Raw genomic sequence first — 14924 nt, forward strand, 5'->3', positions numbered from 1 at the left:
AAATTAGAAGTGTTACAGAATATTTATGTTAACTAAGGTAAGCAACTCTGCAACTATAACATACAACATAAGTATATTTAAAATATAAGAATTAAACAATTATATGTGGGGAAAAAAGGTCATTAAAGACAAATGACTTGCTGGTTTGATGTTTAAGTTACTTCTTGGTCTGGAGAAGAAATTACTTTAAATATTTCAAGTAGGAAGAGCTATTATATAGGAAATGAGATAGATGCTCCCTAAACTGTCAGACTGAGGAAACAAATCAGTGGAAATTCCTTTTGGCTTCTAGAAACCCAGGGGTGCAGGAATTTCAGGGAAAACCATTGCCAATAATCTCTGCACAATGTAGGACATTACCTGGAAGCCACAGTAAGTGCCATTTCTGCTGTCACATATCCAAGAAATAAAGGCTGCTAGCTTTCTTTGCCCTTCCTAATTTTGCAGTGAGAATGCCTCTCTTTGGTGGAAGTTAAACCAGGACCCTGTTAACATAAGAAGCGGGTCAATTCAGTTTCTAGTCTTTTAGCACTTAAAGAGGGGATATTTAGAACAGCAAGAATGGTGCTGAGTGTTTTTATTCGGCTGACAGAAATAGGAGTTATTATGGTCCTTTTGCAAAATGACCATACAGACAATATAGAAATTTTATAGTCCAGAAATGTCAGTCCAGAAATAAACCCTTTGAAATAAAGTTAGGAGTATGTAAAGGTATTTGGCAAAAATGGCTGAATGCTCATCCATTTCCTCTGTTTGCGCCCACAGGCAGACTGCATTTTCCAGTTTCCCTTTGCAGTTAAGTAAGGATCTCACGATTGGGTTGTAGCCAATGGAATCTGGGCAGAAGCATCCTAAGCCACATCCAGTTCTTGTCATAAATCATTCTCATCTTCTGGCCAACAGACATATGAAAAAATGCTCAAAATCACTAATCATCAGGGAAACACAAATCAGAACCACAAATATTACACGTCAGAATGACTAACATCAAAAAGACAAAAAATAACAAGTGATGAAGATGTGGAGAAAGAACTCCCATGCACCATTGGTAGGAATGCAAATTGGGATGACCGCTGTGGAAAACAGTATGGAAATTCCTCAAAAAATTTAAGATAGGAACATGATATGATCCAATAACTCTACTACTGGGTATTTACCCAAAGAAAATGAAAACACTAATTTGAAAAGATATATGCACCCCTCTGTTTATTGCAGCATGATTTACAATAGTCAAAATATGGGAGCAACCCAAGTGTCTGTCAGTAGACAAATGGATAAAGGTGTGTGTGTGTGTGTGTGTGTGTGTGTGTGTGTGTGTACACAAATATGCAGTCATAAAATAGGAAATTGTGCCATTTGTGACAACATGGATGGACCTAGAGAGTACTCTGCTAAGTGAAATAAGACCGAAAAAGACAAATCTATGATTTCACTCGTGTGAAATCTAAAAGCACAACAAATGAAGAAACAAACTGCAGAATCAGACTTGTAAATACAGGAAACAATCTGATGGCTGCCAGAGAAAAGGTGAGGTGGGGACGGGCAAAATGGGGAAAGGTAAGTGGAAGGCTTCTAGTTACACAATGATTAAGTCACAGTAATAAAAGGCACAACATAGGGAATAAAGTCAGTGATATTGTATTGTGACAGACGGTGGCTCCACTTGTGAGCATGACATAGCATTCAGACTTGTGAAGTCACTATGTTGTACACCTGAAACTAATGTAACCTTGTGTGTCAAATACACTAAAAGAATTTTAGTTAAAGAAAATCCTTCTCTTCCAAGTTTTCTCACATCCTTGCTGCTGGAAACGAAGGACTCTAAGATAGCAAAACTGTAAGATGGATCCCTGGGTCACTACTGGAGGCAAATGCCTTGTAATAACAGCCCACCTTGCATTGGACAGTGGTGGGAACTAGAAACCAACTTTTATTGTCATAAGCTGGTGAGATATTTGCAGTGTTTGTTGTAATGTAAGTGAGCATAAACTTGAATAACAGAAGATATATGTATGAAGATTTTTATTGTAGTATTTCCAGTGGCAAAAATGCAAAACAAAGGAAAAGAGTGAATACCTGTCAATAAATGAATGGTTATTCTGCTATAGCATATCATACATCTACTAAGATTTGCCTCTGAGATATTATCAGTGCATACTGTTAGGTCTTATAAAATGGTACAAAATTGCATTCATATGTATTTGGATACTTTGTGGAAAATTACAAGTGTACAGAGGGATGTCTACCAGCTTGTAAGCATTAGTGGAGAGGGTGTCTGGGGAGGGGGAGGAAGAGCAGGTTAAAATTTTTATTTTGTTTAAGTTCATAGTTCATGATAAATAAGTAGGGTTTAAAAAAAATACTTGAGGGGCACCTGGGTGGCTTAGTTAGTTAAATGTCCGACTTGGGCTCAGGTCATGATATTGTGGTTCATGAGGTCAAGCCCCATGTTGGGCTCTGTGCTGACAGCTCAGAGCCTGGAGCCTTCTTTGGATACTCTGTCTCCCTCTCTCTCTGCCTTTCCCCCGATTCATGCTCAGTCTCTCTCTCTCTGTTAAAAATAAACATAAACATTTTTTAAAGTACTTGAAAACATAGGATTTTTAAGAAAATGTTTTATTTATTTTTGAGAGAGGTGTGGGGGGAGAAGAGGGAGACACAGAATCCCAAACAGGCTCTATGCTGTATGCACAGAGCCTAATGCAGGACTTGAACTCCTGAACTATGAAATCATGACCTGAACCAAAATCAAGAGTCAGACACTTAGCTGACTGAGTCACCCACGTGCCCTGAAAATACAGGATTTTTAAAAATATTTGTTTTAAATATGCTTTTGAAAAGCTCTTACAATTCTTTTCACGGTATAATACTTATTTTAACAAATGTATAGTGTATCGAAGGAGGATTACTTCTGAAGTGCCCCCACAAACCAGGATAGACAAACCTAATACATCAAACACAGGTCTAGCCATGCTTTAGAAATGGTGAGCATCTTGGCTGGTGACACACAGGTATAACTTTGTCTCTTCTTCTGATCTTCCATGTTGGTTATTCATGTCTCCTTCACACCGTTGGCCTTTTCACAGGTCTCCTAGGGTCTGCTAGGGAGGCCTGGGTCCACTGCCAGTGGCTACCACCTGGGTACTTAGGTCCTATCTGTTTGAAGAGTTAGCCCCTGGTCATTCATGCTTACCAGCTGCCCCAAGATATTCCCTATTACCCCTGCTCTAGATATTTGTACATTAATGATTCTAGGATTCTGAGAAGCCCAAATCCCCTTTCCATTCCTTTTAATCTCCTATCACCTACCAATATCATTGTACTCCCAGAAATCTGAGTAGAAACCGCCCCCACCTAAGTCTGGGTAAATACAACATACTTGCCTTCCAGACTCTGCATTGGGTTTCTTCAGGTCCCACTCACCTGAGTTCAAAACCTTCCACTTCTCCCTCCCCATTAGTGATGTTTAAGGATATGCAGAGGCCCAAAGTGCTCACTGTGTAACATTGGTTACACAACTTTCAATTTAAATTGCATGTTTAAATTTAATTTTTGAATTTAAAAGGCAAGTTTTTCTTTTTCATAATACAGTTTTACACTATTTTAATTGCAAATGTCTACTTTTGTTCTCTATGAGTTTAATGAGTTCACTGGGATGGCCTGGGAATTAACCACTGTTTATAATAACATTTCTGTGGGAAAATGTGTTTCAAGTTTCAAACACTTGCTCTTAAATGTAAACTTTTGGGAAAAAGAAAACTTATTCTTAAGTTGGAATATGTTGCCGTTGATTGCCCTTGAGCTCATCAAGCAAAACCCAAGTGTTTTCAGATATTCTGCTACTGAGCTGATTTAGCATAAGTATCTGATTTATGAGGAAAGAAGGTAAAATAGTCACATTTATTTAAAGGAAATGAAACTTCCAACATGCTGCCTTGATTTTAAAAGTGTTTAATCACTTAGAATTTTCTGTCTTTGGTTCCCATTTTCCAGTATTAACTGCTTGCCGTTTTTTTCCACTAATCTTTCTTTGGATGTTTTACAGATTCAGTACTCCTTTTCTTCCTTCCTGTATGGCTTATCTGGAAAGTTCCTTCCTGCATGGCTCATCTGAAAAGTTTTGAAATGTCTGGCAGTAATACAAACAGTAAGAGTTAGAAAAATACTGAGGAATTTAGGTCACATTAAAAATACAAGTCAGGAAACAGGGGTGCCTGGGTGGCTCAGTCAGTTAAGCATCTGACTCTTGGTTTCAGCTCAGGTCATGATCTCATGATTTGTGGGTTCAAGCCCTGTGTTGGGCTCTGCACTGGCAGTGTAGAGACTGCTTGGGATTCTCTCTCCCTCTTTCTGCCCCTCACCCACCCCCCTTGCACTGTCTCTCTCTCTAAATAAACACACTTAAAAAAATGCAAGTCAGAACAACAGTATAGCTGAGTTTAGGGTGGAGAAACATGTATAAGATACCATCTTGTACAGTGATTTAGACTGCATTGCAATTTGACTATTAGTTTTCTAAAGTTTAAAAAACAAACAAACCCTCAACCACTCATTAGAGTCACTACAATGTAAAAGCAAAACATATAGTTCAAGGTAACCATAATTTAGTCAAAAGAGATCTGAATTTTGCCCAGGGCTCCCACCTAATACAGAGTGCACTCTAGAATGAGTCAGGATGTCACATCTTAGATAACATCCTCACAACAGTTGAAAGATAATTTCTTACCAATGATTCATAACATTGGTTACACCACTGTAACCTAACTCATAAATTACAATTACAACCGATTGTGTAGACTTCTTGATTTGTAGTGGTTAGGGAATCCCTACATTTTCATTAGTAATGCTTGTTGAAGTCATTTACTATGTCAAGGTACACAACTAATCCTCAAATTGAATGGTTCTTGTAAAAGCAGATTAGGGGATTGCGTTGGGAGTCCTCAAAACCTTCCTGAATTTTGGTAATTCATTAGGTGCACTCTCAGGACTCAGCATGTAGTCATAGGCATGGCTATGATTTATTATAGTGAAAAGATACAGAGCATAACCAGCAAAGAGAAAAGGGACATGGGGCTAAGTAAACTAGATGTAAACTTCAAGATTCCCTTTCCAGTGGAGTGACACAGGATGTGCTTAATTCCTCAAGCAACAAGTTGAGACAAATTGTGGGAAATGTTGCCAATCAGGGAAACTCAGAGACTGAACACTCAGGGTTTTTATCCGTGTCTGATCATATTACCCCTGTCTGGCACATACCTAAATTTTAATCTCTGAGAAGAAAGGCAAAAATGGACTTGTTTGTACAAACAGTTTAGACACTGAGTCACTCGTACCAGTTAGTGGTCCACCAGTTAGTGGTCAGAAGCTTCCTGAAATCCATGTCCCAGATGCCAGCTAAGGGCCAACCTTGTAAGGAGGATTTTTAATTTTTCAAATGTTTTTATTTTTTTATTTTTGAGAGAGAGAGAGAGAGAGAGAGAGTGCGAGCAGGGAAGAGGCAGAGAGAGAGAGGAAGGCAGAATCTGAAGCAATCTCCAGGCTCTGAGCTGTCAGCAGAGAGCCTGATGCAGGGCTCAAACTCAGGAACCATGAGATCATGACCTGAGCCCAAGTCTGATACTTAACCTACTGAGCCACCCAGGCATCCCAAGGAGGATTTTTAAAGTACAAGCAGTTAGGCCTGCTATGTTAACTTTTTTCCACGCCCAGATAATTAAACTTCTCTAAACACTCTGGAGGTAACTATATAGCTTCTTTTATATTGCCTAAAGAAAAAAATCTATCTGCTTTAGTGCTAGTTCGTTATTAATTTTATTAGTTCTCAAGTACTGAATGATTCTAGTGTAAATTTAGCCTATATACTACACTGATTAAGACTTCACTGATCAAGAACCTCAGAATTTAAATATTTCATTTTTGAATTTGAATAACAAACATCTTATGTGTGAAATAGGTTAAATGGTATTTTATAACTTCTTGTGTCATTCTCAAACAAGTATCGTGATTCTACCATGGCCTTTACATGAAAGAAGGATATTCCAGCTGTGGATTTAACCACCACTTCATAGCACAAAGAAATACTAAATATAATGGACTGCATAGCTTGATTAACTTGATTTTGATTTATGTTCTTTTGAATTACAAGTGCCCTAGAAGAAAGTAGCTATTAATCTTTGGCTAGTTACTATTTCAGCATATGAAGAACACTGAGGAAAGAAAAGCGCTCACATGTCTTATTGTATTTCACATTCCTGTGCCAGGGTGAAAGGGCAAAGGAATATTTAAGATGTGCCATTAAAAAACTGTTACTATCAAGAAAAGAACTGCAGAAGCTTACCATCTATGTTTTCTTCCAGGACTGTTAGGTTTATGGTTACGGGCCTTAGGTTTAAATCTTTAGTCCATTATGAGTTCATTTTTGTCAATGGTGTGAGATACTGGTCCAGCTTTATTCTTGTTTGTGTGGCTGTCCAGTTTCCCCAGCACCATGTATTGAAGAGATTGTCCCTTTCCCATTTTATATTTTTGCCTCCTTTGTTAACTGACCATACAGGTGTGGGTTTATTTCTGCAGTCCCTATTCGGTTCCATTGATCTCCGTGTCTGTTTTTATGCTAATATTGCACTGCTTTGACTACTATAGCTTTGTAGTAGTTTGAAATCAAGGGGTGTGATGCCTCCAACTTTGTTCTTTCTCAAGATTGTTTTGACTGTTCAGAGTCTTCTGTGGTTCCATACCAGATTTTAGGATGATTTGTTCTATTTCTGTGAAAAATACTGTTGGAATTTTGATAAAAAATTGCATTTAATCTGTAGATGCTTTGGTTAGTATTACATTTTAATAATATTAAGTATTCTAATCCATAAGCATGAAATATCTTTCCACTTACTTGTGACTTCTTCAACTTCTTTCATGAATGTCTTATATTTTTCAGTGTATAAGTCTATCACTTTCTTGGTTAAATTTATCCCCGGGCATTTGATTCTTTTCTTGACGCAACTGCAGATGAGATTGTTTTCTTAATTTCTCTTTCTGATAGTTCATTATTAGTGCATAAAAATGCAACAAAGTTTTGTATATTACTTTTGTATCCTGCAACTTTACTGAATTATTTTATTAGTTCTAATAGTTTTTTTGATGGAGTCTTTAGAATTTTCTCTATATAATATTATTTCATCTGCAAATAATAACAGTTTTACTTCTTTCCTTCCAATTTTTGTTGACTTTCATTTCTATTTCTTGCCTAATTGCCCTGGCAAGGGCTCTCATACTGCCATATTATCTTTATATTATATTAATAGATACATATTAAGTGCTTTATACAAATAATCTTTGTTTCCTCTCTCCTTCCATCCCCCTCTCTCTCGGCTTTTCTTTTACTGATAAAATTTGTGTTTTTGCTTGGATGGCTGCTTGTATAGTAATATCATTATATCATACCCTCAGTAATTTTCTATTTGTTCTCTAATATGAGAAATAATCAAAACTGGAGGACCACTTCTTCATTCCTCCTCTTCCTCTTTCCCAGCATCTGATGTGAAGTAATGTCCTCTTATTTCCAGGTATAACTAGAAGGCAGTCAGCTTGCCTGCTCTACTTGGCATATGTTCTCCCCATTTCACACCCCCTCCTCCTATGTCTGATAACTGTGCTTTCACCTTATTAGGGCATGTGACCAATAACATATTATATCCTGTCCTTTATATCTATCCATCATTTTGTCTTAGTTCCATAAGTCAATATATATGTAATGCTTCCCACCAGTCCTGATGTTGATGTCTGTCTAGTCATTTTGGTTGTTGGAAGCTTACTCTCTGGTAGGTATCTTAGGAAGGGGCATGGAAACAATATTTCTTTAGTTCACAAATTTTCATAATAATTTGTCTATGGTCTTTATACTTGAATGTAATTTTGCATGGTACAGAACCCTTATTTCACATTTTCTTGCCTTGAGTGTGTTAAATATATCACTGTACTATCTTTAACACATGAAGGGTTGAGGCAAAAAGACCTGGCAATTTATACCATTTCTCTTATAAGTGATTGCATTTTTGTTTCTTGGGTTTTTTTTTTCCTTGATACAAAAAGTACTTAAAGTTATTCTTTAAAATTCATTAGTGGGGTGCATGGGTGGTTCAGTCAGTTGAGCATCTGACTTGATTTGGGCTCAGGTAATGATCTCACAGTTTGTGGGATTGAGCCCCATGTCAGACTCTTTGCTGACAGTGCAGAGCCTGCTTGGGATTCTTTCTCTCTACCTCTCTGTCTCTCTGTCCCTCCCCTGTTGGTGTGTGTGCTTTCTCTCTCTCTCTCTGAAAATACATAAATATTTAAAATTCATTAGTCTTACTAGAATAATACTTGATGTTGGCCATTTTTCAGTCAGTTTTTTCAGGCAGATGGTTTGCTTTTCAATATATTTTCAAAGGTTTTGTTTGTTTGTTGTGTTTTGGTCAGGAAATTTTACTTTTTTTTTTTTTTTTTACATCTGTTCTGTTGCTCTGGTTCTCTTCCTTGGGTACTTCTGGCATACATATGTAGGAATTTTCTTTGTCTTCTTTATCTGTTACTTTCTCTCAAATCCTTTTCAACTCTTTCTTCATTTCTATTTGATTTTTAACATTTTCTTCCTCTTATAGTTCTATTTCTGTTAATACATTGCTTTTCTATGTTCTTGCTTTCCTTCCTTCTTGTTAATTCTCCTTAAAAAAATCCTTAGTTATGTCCTGAGTTCTTTCATTTTTCTTCTTACATAAACCTTTTTGTTTCACATTTACTTCTGAGAAAAACTACTAGGCCCAAATAATGGTGAAGCCACTACTGCTACAATGGATGCTTGCCACATGCATTCTAAATCAAAAGAGCAGAGACTTAAAGGTACTTATGTCCCCACTCAGGACCTTGGGCTCTCCGAGGCAATAGAAATTTTACTATGGTCCAAGCTGGAATTTCCAGACAAGGCTTTCATTGGAGATTATGCACCCCTGCAAGGGAGATAGCACAAAGGAAAGAGTCCTACATGCTGGCTCTCTGAACAAAGGCTGAGGCGAGATTTTAAAGAGACTGAGGTGGAAAAGGAGTGACATCTAAGCATGTAGGGGTGGGGAGATACAGGAAGATCGGCATGCAGGTACAGTGGACCAAACATGTACATGCTTCATCATGTACCACACGTCTCATTAGCATGTTAAATCCCCACCTCTGGGTGTGATTTTTAGTGTTGTAATGAGGGAACAAACAGGTGAAAGGTCGGCGCTGGAGTCCGCCCTCCCGCAGACTGGTTTGGTTGGGTACTTGACAGTCCTCCTAGTGGAATCCCTTCTTAGGGGAGTATCCTGCTCTGCACTTCTGCACACGTGCTACTCAGCAGGCACAGGACTTCAGCTATCCAGGAACACTCGAGTTTGTGGCCAGGACCGAGGGGACTCAGTCTAGTCCCTGGTCTGTCTCATGTAAAATTCTCTGAATTAGATCTCTGGGAGGAGAGAAAGGGCAGAACACTGGATGAAAATCATACAACCATTGTCTGATCCCCTCTACCTCATGCTCAAAACCCCTGAAAGTTGCATTGCTTCTAGAATCGGAAGCATGTTCCTGTTTATTCAAGGGCATTTTCTCCCCATGTTAGTGACTGAACAAAGGCAATTGCTATGGAAGAGGTATTCCACTAATGAATAGACAACTATATCAGAACATCAAAAAGGAAGTGACATAGAAAATCCTGTGTTTTCAAATATCAGATGTTTTATTATTATAGTCATATGCAGTGGAGGAACTCCACCTCCCAAAGGCTCAATCCAAAACCTTTCTGTTGCTATTCATGCCAAACAGGGCTCACCGTATTTCTGGCATCATTCTTGAACCTAAGAGATCCAGCTGGCCTTTCAGGGTTTTGGAAACCTTGATTTTGTGACCTCATCATGGATTTCAACACTGCCAGCTACTTAGTCACTTAGACCTCCTGATCAGTTTAGACCTCAGCATCTTTCTGGTGGCAGTTCTGTCTATAGGGATCATTTTTTACACTTCAGCCTCGACTGGAAGGAGGTCCTGATTCCTGCAGTGAACAGTCATCAGAAGCTATAGCAACTGGTATAAACCCTTGAGGGCCAGCGCGTCCAGCACTCAATGCCTGATCACACCTTTTACCACCTTAGTGAGCATCTGTTTCACTTCGCTTAGGTCTGTAATAAGGTCATTTCTGGCTCAGAGGACTTTTAAATTTTCTTGATTCAAGTTGGACATTTAAATTTCCTCCTACTGCACAATCTGCATTTCCCCCTTTCATAATATTTGGCAATGTTCAGTCTTTTTGTTTGCATAAGATTGCAACTTTCTAATGTTTTACATTTCCTTTGCCTTTTTTCTTTCTGCTTTCTCGTTGACTTCCTGTTCAATAAGGCTATCACGTGCTTAATCTGCTATCGCACGTCTATACTGCTGAGGGCCACGGCACAGGCCAAGCTAGCCTAGAGAATGACCTCAAGTTGATCTTTGAAGGGACAGATGAAAGAAGCTTGGCAGGAATCTTGGTGTCCTCGCTTTATAACCCCAGGTTCTTGCTTTGGAGTTTTTGAGTCTTTCTAATGCTAATATATGTGGGATTTTTTTTTATGGCTTCTATATTTTTTTAAAAAAATTTTAGCCTATTTGGAACTATTAGATTTTATTTTGTTGGCATGTCTTTCTGAAGAGTTTTCATCATAGTGGGTGGGGATTTTTTTTCTGCTCCTTATTCCTTTTTTTCTTATAATGTTTTTTTGCATGAAATTTGGCAGCAATTGTTTTCTACTGCTTGTTTGGAAAGTGAAATCAGTTTTCCCACACTTTTATAATGGGGGGAGTTCAAAAAGATAGATTTTCTAGCATCCCTCATTCCAGGAATCCTTCTGTTGTTATTGCAAAGTAACAAGAAGAAGAGGAACAAGAAGAAGAAAAAGAAGAAGGAAAAGGAGAAGAGGAAGAGGAAGAGGAAGATCTCTTTGAGAGATCTGCTTCTCAGTGCTTTTGTTTTTTTGAGGAAAACAATGGATCATTTAACAAAGGAGAATTACTTTACTTATTTATTTTAATGTTTATTTTTGAGAAAGAGAGAGAGACACACACAGTGTGAGTGAAGGAGAGGCAGAGAGACAGGGAGACACAGAATCTGAAACAGGCTCCAGGCTCTGAGCTGTCAGCACAGACATGGTGCTTAAACTTATGAACCACAAGATCATGACCTGAGCCGAAGTCAGAAGCTTAACCGATTGAGCCACCCAGGGGTCCCAAGGAGAATTACTTTAAAATGTAGTATCAAAATGGGTAGCTGAGAAAAAAGTGGAATTTTAATAAAAGGTATGTACAGAGTTTAATGATCCCAAACAGAGATTAATAATTCTACTCTAGATCTAGAGCCATAACCATAAAAAATATTGCCTCATCTAAACAGCCTATTCCACACATATTAGAGCAAATCCCACTACTTGGAGTGTTTTTTTTTTTTTTAACTCCTCAGCCTTCATTTTTTGTTTCTTTCATCTCGTCCCTCAACCCATTTGCTTAAAAATAAATTTTCTAGGTCACCTTTTTTCAGTATTTTCTCTTCAGTAATCTCACTACTAGATAATCAACTATTTTGGCCAAGTTCTCTATGAAGCTAAATTTTGAGGAGAACTGATTTAAAATTCCCTAAAATTGGAAAAATGCATTATATACATATTGTTTACTGGTTAGTGATGATGACAAGTCAACATATAGTTTACTTAATCTTCTGTTCAATTTTCATGCTGGGTTGTATATTTATCCTTACACAGATTTGGCAGTTCCTCTGATTGTGTAACGAAACCACTCATCTTATGACTATGTTCTCTTTCAGGGGGCTGTTCAGTTTTCTGTGCTGTATCCTGATTGTTGATGCCATGGACCAAGGTCATAGTGCTGTAGGTTTTGAGCAGGATCTCTTCTGAGAGAGAGAAGTCCTTTCCACCATCTCCACATGAAAGAATAGAGGGTTTAAGCCCTTGGGAGGCTAAACCAGGAGCTTAAGGGAAGGTTTCTAGGGCCCTTGTTTCTCTGCCCAAAGATGACTCAAGTTCTGTCGGAAGGGACTATGTAGACAATGAAGTAGGTGTACCCCACTTCTTACACCTTATGCTTAGTTTGCTCCTTTGAAGACTGATGTGTGCCCTGATGGATGGGTCAGTATCTGGGTAGGCAGGTCTCAGCACTGTAATGAACTATTAGAAATGATCCCATCTTTCATTTCATAGAAAAATAGAAGTCATCTGATGGATTTTTTTTTTTTTTTTTTTTTTAGTTTATTTTAGAGAGAGAGAATGCATGAGTTGGGGAGGGGGCAGAGGGAGAGAAAATTCAGCATGGAGTCCAACATGGGGCTAGATTTCATGACCGGGATTATGATCTGAGGTGAAATCAAGAGTTAGACACTGAAGAGACTGATGGAAATTTCTCTAGTTCTTCATACCACATCTACCAAATGATCTGCATCTACACTTATTTCCTCTTGTTTGCTTTTATGATGGAAGAGATATCCTGCCTCTTGTCTATAGATAAGTCTTTGACCTGGCTTCTGGATTGAATGCCTTCCTGCCTTTTCAAGGAACTTACTCATTTATTTAATAAACACTTACTGAGCACCCACTTTGTAACAGACACGATCTCCATTCATTGATCAGCTCTTCTCTCTTTTGTGGATTCAACTTCTCTCACTCTACTGGCTCTGTCCCAATGGCATTTAACCATGCTAACGCTCTCTCCCATTGAAAAACCAACTGAACCAACCCAACTGAAAAAGAAGAAAAAAAATCCCTCCTTTCCCCATGCTCCCTCCTTCAGTGACTACCCTATCTTCTCTTCAAAGCCAAACATCCTTTTTTTTTTTTTTTTGCTTTTTATTTTTTTATTTTTTTTTTCTTACAAATAGTTTATTGTCAGGTTGGTTTCCATATAACACCCAGTGCTCATCCCCACAAGTGCCCTCCTCCATGCCCATTTCCCCCCTCCCCGCCACATCCATCAGTCCTTAGTTTGTTTCTCAGCATTCAAGAGTCTCTCATGGTTTGCCTCTCTCCCTTTCCCCCACCACTTCCCCCCTTCTTCTCCCCCATGGTCCTCAGTTAAGTTCCTCCTAATCCTCCTATACGTGCAAACATATGATATTTGTCCTTTGCCTGACTTATTTCGCTAAGCATAACACCCTCAAGGTCCATCCATGTTGCTACACATGGCCAGATTTCATTGTTTCTCATTGCCATGTAGTATTCCATGGTATAGATAAACCACATCTTCTTGATCCATTCGTCCGTTGATGGACACTAGGCTCTTTCCATGTTTTAGCTATTGTTGAGAATGCAAAGCCAAATATCCTTAAAACACCGTTCGTACTTAGTGTTTTCATGTCGGCATGTCTCATTCATTCTAAATTCACGGCATTTTAGCTTCTGCTCTTACGGTTCTAGTAAGAGTGCTTTTGCTGTGACCATCAAAAACCAGAGTGTGGCTAAATTGAATGGAACCAATTCAGTTCTCACTTGGTTTGATCTGGATGCTGCATTTAAAAATGTGGACCACTTCTTTCACAGAGTTACCTTGATACCACATTCTCCCTAGGTCTCTGGTTCATCCTTCTCAGTCTTTTTGCACACTACATTTTGGTTTGTATTTCCCTTACATGTTGATGTTCCTCGGTGTTTCCTGGGCAACCTTGCTTTCTCTTTGCAGCACACAATGGTTGATGTCATCAGCTTTTAAGACTGTAATTATCATCCATATCATGTAAGAAAGATATTTGACATTGTATTGACATGAAGCTGCTGGAATCTCACAGACTGTTTTGTTTAAATAATTCTATAAGGGGAAGACCAAAATAAATCTGTTAATGAACCCTGATTAATAATCTATTTCACGCCAATTAAATACCAGTGGAGTGACAGAAGGGAGTTATTAGGTTTATAGTAGTATCTTAGTCATCACAATGCAGGATATATTTTACAGTGTAGCCTGTAGGGTCAATTGTTACAAGAATGAAGTTTCATGCAATATTGACGTAGTGCATAAACACATTATCATAAGAAAATGAAAAACAAACTTTGCAGTATCTATTTTCTTGAGTTAATGTTGCATTCCAAAGATGATGATGATAATCCTTTTGTAATGAAAAAGTAGACTATCACACACAAAAAGATTCTTTTTGTTCTTCTCAGCAAACTCTCCAGGGATTCATATTAAAATTTTTTAAATGTTCATCAATTTTTGAGAAAGAGAGAGAGACAGAGAGAGAGAGAGCAAGCAGGGGGAGGGGCAGAGAGAGAGGGGAACACAGAATCTGAAGCAGGCTCCAGGCTCTGAGCTGTTAGCACCTGACGCGGGGCTTGAACTCACAACCCGTGAGATCATGACCTAAGCCAATGTTGGACAGCCAATTGGCTGGGCCACCCAGGCGCCCCCAGTAATTCATATGTATAAGGGACAGAACTTGTATACATACATTGAATGTGGCCTTCTTCCCTCTTGACTAGTGCCACATATCCTTAATGGGTTTCTTTTTTTTTTTTTTTTACAAATAGTTTATTGTCAAATTAGTTTCCACATAACACTCAGTGCTCATCCCCAAAGTGCCCTCCTCCATGCCCCTCCCCCGCCACCCCTTAATGGGTTTCTGACGTGATTTTTAAATATTATTAAATCTTCTCCTTTATCTTAAATGCTGTGCTTGTTATTCTACATCTGCATATCGGATATGTCTGCCCTTCTCTCCCTTGCCTTATGCCCTGGAATGCTGTCCTTTAACTATGTCACCTGTGCTCCTCTGGCTTGTCCCATAGGAGGTATACCAGCAGGAGATGCAAACCAGGAAGCCAGCAAGTCAGAGTCTTTCTCCTCTGCCCCTTCCCTGCTCAGTGCCGTATCCCTAGCAGTAAGTA

Source organism: Hyaena hyaena, unplaced genomic scaffold (genome assembly GCF_003009895.1).
Source record: "Hyaena hyaena isolate Hyena2069 unplaced genomic scaffold, ASM300989v1 scaffold_1073, whole genome shotgun sequence".
In the NCBI taxonomy this organism is placed as follows: domain Eukaryota; kingdom Metazoa; phylum Chordata; class Mammalia; order Carnivora; family Hyaenidae; genus Hyaena; species Hyaena hyaena.